We start from the raw sequence: 6,795 nt of genomic DNA, 5'->3' as shown, positions 1-6,795 counted from the left end.
TTCAAGCTCACGTTCCGGGAAGAACATTCGCGCCAATCACGAAGCCTATAGATAGTGTTTTCAATGCACCAACCTGGAGTCTGGGAAAGAGCATGGCAGCTCATATCACCATAGGACGCATTGGAGAAGTTTATCAAGAAGACCTCAAGGACACTATCTACCAGATTTGCGGACGCCGAGATGAACAATGGGAGTTAGTCAGCACCAAGAAGGATAGATCCATTGCATCTTTCATCCAGGAGTTAAACCAGCACATTCGACGCCACGAGAACCAGATGTGCAATGATATGATAGAGTTGAAGAATGCAAAGGCAAGGATCATCGAGCTAGAAGGAGAACTGAAGTCTACACGCAAGGACTACATGGACGAGATCGTAGCTCTAGCAAGACACAATGGCGATCTTAAGCAGGAGATTGAAGAACTCAAGAGGAAGTTAGCATCCAAGAGGAAGACGAGTACGTCGCATGTCCGGACAACTACATCATCATCGACGACACCGATTCGGATCCAAGTGAACCCGACTTTGAAGACGAAGCTGGAGCAGATATCATGGAGTCTTCCACCGGTTCAAATTTCTAGATGACCACCAGATAGTAGTAGCATTCCCCCCTGTAAACATTATAGTCGAGCACTTTTGCGATAGTTTTAGACCGATTGTAAGCCCTTGTTTGATTGAATGAAGTGATTTTGTGTGCATTTGCTCATGTGCATTGGGGTAGTGTTTTCCCTTTAGACCTCACTCTATTCTTAATTCTCGTCTTTTCTAAACCCTCAGATGCCTCCGAGACGTGACAATGGATTCCCACCGGAGCTCACTCAGTTGATCCAGCAACAGAATCAATTGATGCAGATGTTAGTCCAGAACCAGCAGAACAACAACAACAACCCACCACCACCACCACCTGTTGACCACTTAGCCCGTTTCCTTAGGCTGAATCCGCCGGTGTTTTCCAGTAGCACCGAGCCAATAGTAGCAGACGATTGGCTCCGCAAGATAGGAAGGGAGTTGACCACTGCAGGATGCACGGATGGTGAGAAAGTAAAGTTTGCCGCTCACCAGCTTGACGGACCCGCGGCAGCATGGTGGGAGAATTTCACAGCCACTTACCCAGTTGACACTGTCACATGGGATCAGTTTCAGCAAGCTTTCCGCACTGCCCATGTTTCAGCAGGAGCTATGGCCATGAAGAAGCGTGAGTTTCGCAACTTACGCCAAGGAGGAAGGACAGTTGGCCAGTACGTTGACGATTTCAGCAAGTTAGCACGTTATGCCCCGGATGACGTTGCTACGGATGCAGCTAAGCAGGAGAAGTTTCTGGAAGGACTGAATGATGAACTAAGCATGAAATTGATGGTAGCAAGTTTCAACAACTACCAGGAGTTGGTAGATCGTGCCATCATGATTGAAGGAAAGCAACAGCAGATTGAAAACCGTAAGAGGAAGTATGGACAGGGGAAGTATAACTCTGGAGCCCAGCAGAAGCCCCGTTTTGCCCCTAAACCGGGATTTCAGTTTCAGCATACCCATGGAGGAGGTAGTTCGCACAACCATAATGGCCACAAGAATGGTAATGGGAATGGAGGAAGCAACGGCCAGAACCGGACCACCCCATCGACCCCAACCAAGAGAGATCTGAGTCAAGTCACCTGTTTCAAGTGTTCCAAGACCGGACATTATGCCAATGAATGTCCCGAAGGCCAGAATGGAAATGGCAATGGAAGCTCTGGGAAGAAGCCGAACCCTTTCAATAGGGGACAGGTGAACCACGTTAATGTGGAGGAGGTTGAAGATCAGCCCGATGCAGTAATCGGTAAGTTTTTGGTTAAGTCATTTACCGCACTCGTTCTTTTCGATACTGGTGCATCGCATTCATACATATCAAGGGGATTTGTGGAAAAGTATAGCCTGCCCACTAGGATTCTTAAAACACCTATGCTAGTAAGCTCGCCAGGAGCAGAGTACATGGCCAGACAAGGATGTTTCCAAGTACCATTAAGTATAGGAAGGCATGTTTTCCCAACAGATTTAATTATTCTGGAATCCCAAGGTCTGGATGTGATTCTTGGTATGGATTGGCTGTCGATGTATGGAGGAAACATCGATTGTGCTAGTAAGACAATTTTGCTTACCACACCAGAAGGAAGAAGGATCAAGTATGTATCCCGGCATGTGCCAAACAGGACACAAGTGAACTGCTTAACAGGAGTTGTGCAAGAGGAAGTACCAGTGGTGAAGGATTTTCCTGATGTATTTCCTGAGGAATTACCAGGCATGCCACCGGATAGAGACATTGAGTTTTTGATTGAGTTATTGCCAGGTACAGGCCCAATATCGAAGCGACCGTACCGGATGCCAGCAAAGGATTTGGTGGAAATTAAGAATCAGATTAAGGAGTTATTGGATAAAGGTTACATTCGCCCAAGTTCTTCGCCTTGGGGATCACCCGTACTTCTAGTGGAAAAGAAGGATGGATCATTAAGGATGGTTGTAGATTATCGGGGATTGAATGAAGTAACCATCAAGAACAAGTACCCACTGCCAATGATCAACGATCTGTTTGATCGGTTGCAAGGAGCTAAAGTGTTTTCCAAGATCGATTTGCGATCAGGGTACCATCAATTGAAGATTCGAGAGCAGGACATACCTAAGACAGCATTCACCACAAGATATGGACTGTATGAGTATACCGTTATGTCATTTGGATTGACCAACCCACCTGCCTATTTTATGAACCTGATGAACAAAGTGTTTATGGAGTTTTTGGATAAGTTCGTCGTAGTGTTCATTGATGACATCCTGGTTTATTCAAAGAATGAAGAGGAGCATAAGGAACATTTGCGTTTGGTTTTGGAGAAACTAAGGGAACATCAGTTATATGCCAAATTCAGCAAATGCGAGTTTTGGTTAAAGGAAGTTGGATTCCTCGGACACGTTATATCCGGAGAGGGTATAGCAGTTGACCCCACAAAGGTTGAGACCGTAACCGAATGGGAAGCACCAACAACAGTTGGAGAGATCCGGAGTTTTCTTGGACTCGCAGGATACTACCGGAGGTTTATTGAGAATTTCTCAAAGATTGCGAAGCCTATGACGGAGTTGTTGAAGAAGGATACTAAGTTCAAATGGACTGAGGAGTGCGAGGCTAGTTTCCAGGAGTTGAAGAAACGTTTGGTCACCTCACCAGTATTGATTTTGCCAGATCAGACCAAGGATTATGAGGTGTATTGCGACGCTTCACGTCGAGGACTTGGAGCAGTGCTTATGCAGGAAGGGAGAGTTGTTTCGTATGCTTCACGGCAACTGAAGCCTCATGAGTTGAATTATGCCACGCATGATTTGGAGTTAGCAGCCGTAGTGCATGCATTGAAAACGTGGAGACATTTCCTCATTGGAAATCATTGTGAGGTGTACACGGATCACAAGAGCTTGAAGTACATTTTCACGCAGAAGGAGTTGAATCTCAGACAGAGGAGATGGTTGGAGCTCATCAAGGATTATGATATGAGATTGCATTACCATCCCGGAAAAGCTAATGTAGTAGCTGATGCATTGAGCCGTAAGAGCCATGTCAATACTCTAATGACGGGGAAAATACCCAAGGAGTTAGCAGAAAACCTTCGTGAGCTATGTTTGGAAATAGTTCCGAGAGGCTATGTAGCAGCATTGGAGATTCAGTCAACATTGATGGATAAGATCAGAGAAGCTCAGAAATCTGACAAGGAGATTGCTGCTATAAAAGAGAAATTGAGCGAAGGAAAAGCAAAGGGATTTCGTGAGGATGAGCACGATACCCTATGGTTTGAAGACCGTGTTTATGTGCCAAATGACCCGGAGATCAGGAAGTTGATTTTGCAAGAGGCACATGATTCACCGTATTCGATTCACCCAGGGAATACCAAGATGTATTTGGATTTAAAGGAAACATTCTGGTGGACCGGAATGAAGAAGGATATTGCAGCATATGTAGCAGTTTGTGACGTATGTCAGAGAGTAAAGGCAGAGCATCAGAAGCCAGCAGGATTGTTACAACCATTGCCGATACCCGAATGGAAGTGGGATAAGATAGGCATGGATTTTATCACAGGACTACCCAGGACAAAGCAGGCTATGACTCGATATGGGTAGTAGTTGATCGTTTGACGAAGGTAGCACATTTTATTCCAGTTAAGACCACTTACACCAGTGCTAAGTTGGCAAAGATATACATGACTAGGATCATTTGTTTGCATGGAGTTCCGAGGAGTATCGTATCAGATAGAGGAACCCAATTTACCTCAAAGTTTTGGAATCAGTTGCATGAAACTTTAGGAACCAGACTAGAGTTCAGCACAGCTTTTCATCCGCAGACAGATGGACAGACCGAGAGAGTCAATCAGATTCTGGAAGATATGGTGAGAGCTTGTGCACTAGATTATGGATCTAGCTGCGACGATAACTTGCCGTATGCGGAGTTTTCTTATAACAACAGTTACCAAACCAGTTTGAAGATGGCACCTTTCGAAGCTTTATACGGAAGGAGGTGCAGGACACCGTTGTCATGGGACGAAGTTGGAGACCGTCAATTCTTTGGACCAGATTTGATTAAGGAGTCTGAACGGAAAGTTAAGTTGATTTGCAATAGGCTCAAGGTAGCCCAGTCCAGGCAGAAGAGCTACGCAGATTCTAAACGCAAGGAGAAAGTCTACGAAACCAGAGACAGAGTTTATCTTCGAGTATCCCCACTTCGAGGAGTTAAGCGCTTTGGAGTTAAGGGAAAGTTAGCACCGCGTTTCGTTGGACCGTACAAGATCTTGCAACGTATGGGAGAAGTCGCTTATAGGTTGGAATTACCAGAGGAGCTGTCAGGAGTTCATGATGTATTCCATGTTTCTCAGCTGAAGAAATGTCATGCCGAGATGGCAGAGGTACCGCTAAGAGATACCGTGCCACTCGAAGCGATTCAGTTGAAGGACGACTTAACGTATGAGGAGAAGCCAGTCAAGATTCTCGATTATGCCAGCAGAGTTACTCGCAGCAAGGTTATCAAGTTTTGTAAAGTTCAGTGGAACCACCACTCAGAGGATGAAGCCACCTGGGAGAGAGAAGAAGATTTGCTCAAGGACCACCCTCACCTATTTTCTAGCCAACCTGAATCTCGAGGGCAAGATTCATCTTAAGGGGGGTAGGTTTGTAACATCCCAAATTTGCAATTTGGAATGTTAAACACTAGATCATCATGCATAGCATATTTTCTTGCATTTGGGTCGATCCTAGAAATTTCACGCAACTCAAGGACCTTCGGAGAGAGTTGGAGATTTCGTTATTTTCATATTTGAGAGTTTTCTCAAATTTTGAAAAAAGAGGATCATTTGATTTATTTATTTCATCTTCAATTATTTTTCCAATATCAAAAATATAAGAGAGGGAATAATATGACTTTCCCAAATTTAGGAAAAATGAAGATTTAATGAATAAATCAAATTTTGGTTTTGCCGGAGTTTTGTTTGCTTTTTATTTGGATAGGGAAAAATGCGTGTTTTCAAAAATTGCATTTTAGGCCCGGAGTAAAGTTCGTTTTGTTCGACTCGTTGTCAGGAGTCGGGGAAAATTTACTTTAGGTTTTTTGGAGTTCGTTTAGTTAGTTTTCTTTTTGTTTTTCTGCGCGGAACCATTAAAAAAAAATCTTCGCAGCGCCTTGGGCCAAGGCCCAGCCAGCAGGCCGGCCGGCCAAGCCCCAGCCCCAGCCGCGCGCACGCCAGGCGCCAGGCGCAGGCAGCCGCCGCCTCTCGCTCTAGGCTGAGTCCCAGCGGGACTCTAGGCCGGTTAGCCCCCCCCCTCTTTCCTTGTTTCTTTTTCTTTTGCTTGCCCCCTACCCCAAGTCTCCTCTCCCCTCACCTATATAAATACCAACACCCCCCCTCTCCTCACATCAAAACCCCAAGCCCCGCTCCTCCTAAGCCGCAGCAAGCAGCAGCGCGCAGCCCCAAGCCGCCGCCTTAGCCGCGCCGCCGCGCCGCCCCGCGCCTAAGCCGCCGCCGCCGCCCTTAGCCGCCGCCGCCCGGAGCCCGCCTCCCGAGGTAGCCGCGCCTCTCTTTTTCTTCCCCGGTCCGGTTTTTCCTAAAAGAACCGTTCCGTTTTCTCTCCGATTCTTTTCTTTTTCTTCCGGTTTTTGTTTCGGTTTTCTTCCGAAACCCTAGATCGGTTTTCCGTTTCTTTTTCGGTTTCTTTTCCGAAAACCCTAGATCGGTTTTCGTTCTTCTTTCGGACCGTTCGTCTCAACGAACGTGATCACCGATTCTTTCCCGGTTAACGAACGTCCGTTCGTTTAACCGTTCGTCTCTTTCTTTTCGTCGGATTTATTCCGCGATCGTGATCTCAGATCCGATCTTCGTTCTAGTCTTTCTTCTCGCTCGTTTATCGGAATCAGGTGATTCAAGCGCCTGGAGTTTCGTTTCGAAACCGCCGTTCCGTCTAATCAACTTAAACAAGTTTTTGCCCCGGTAAAATTTGACCTAGATTTAACTTGCTAGAACCGAGTTGTTTTCTTCCGCCGTTTGTTTTCCGTTTCTTTGTTTCGCAACCGGAGTTCTTAAGTTGAATTTTCTGGTTCGTTCTCTTGTTCGAGTTTTACCTGTGCATTAGATGAGTACTTATTGTGTGCTTGTTGTTTGTCTGCGATAGATCACCCGGATTGCGCCGCTTGTTACTTCGAAACCCTAGGTCTCGCGGATCATCAGCAAGGCAAGTAACACTTTGATCATACCTTTTCTACAACCCATGTTTTATTGCATTAGATCAATCCTCTCACATTGCA

Source organism: Triticum aestivum, chromosome 3A, assembly GCF_018294505.1.
Source record: "Triticum aestivum cultivar Chinese Spring chromosome 3A, IWGSC CS RefSeq v2.1, whole genome shotgun sequence".
Classification (NCBI taxonomy): Eukaryota; Viridiplantae; Streptophyta; class Magnoliopsida; order Poales; family Poaceae; genus Triticum; species Triticum aestivum.
Note: the sequence above shows the minus strand (reverse complement) of the source record.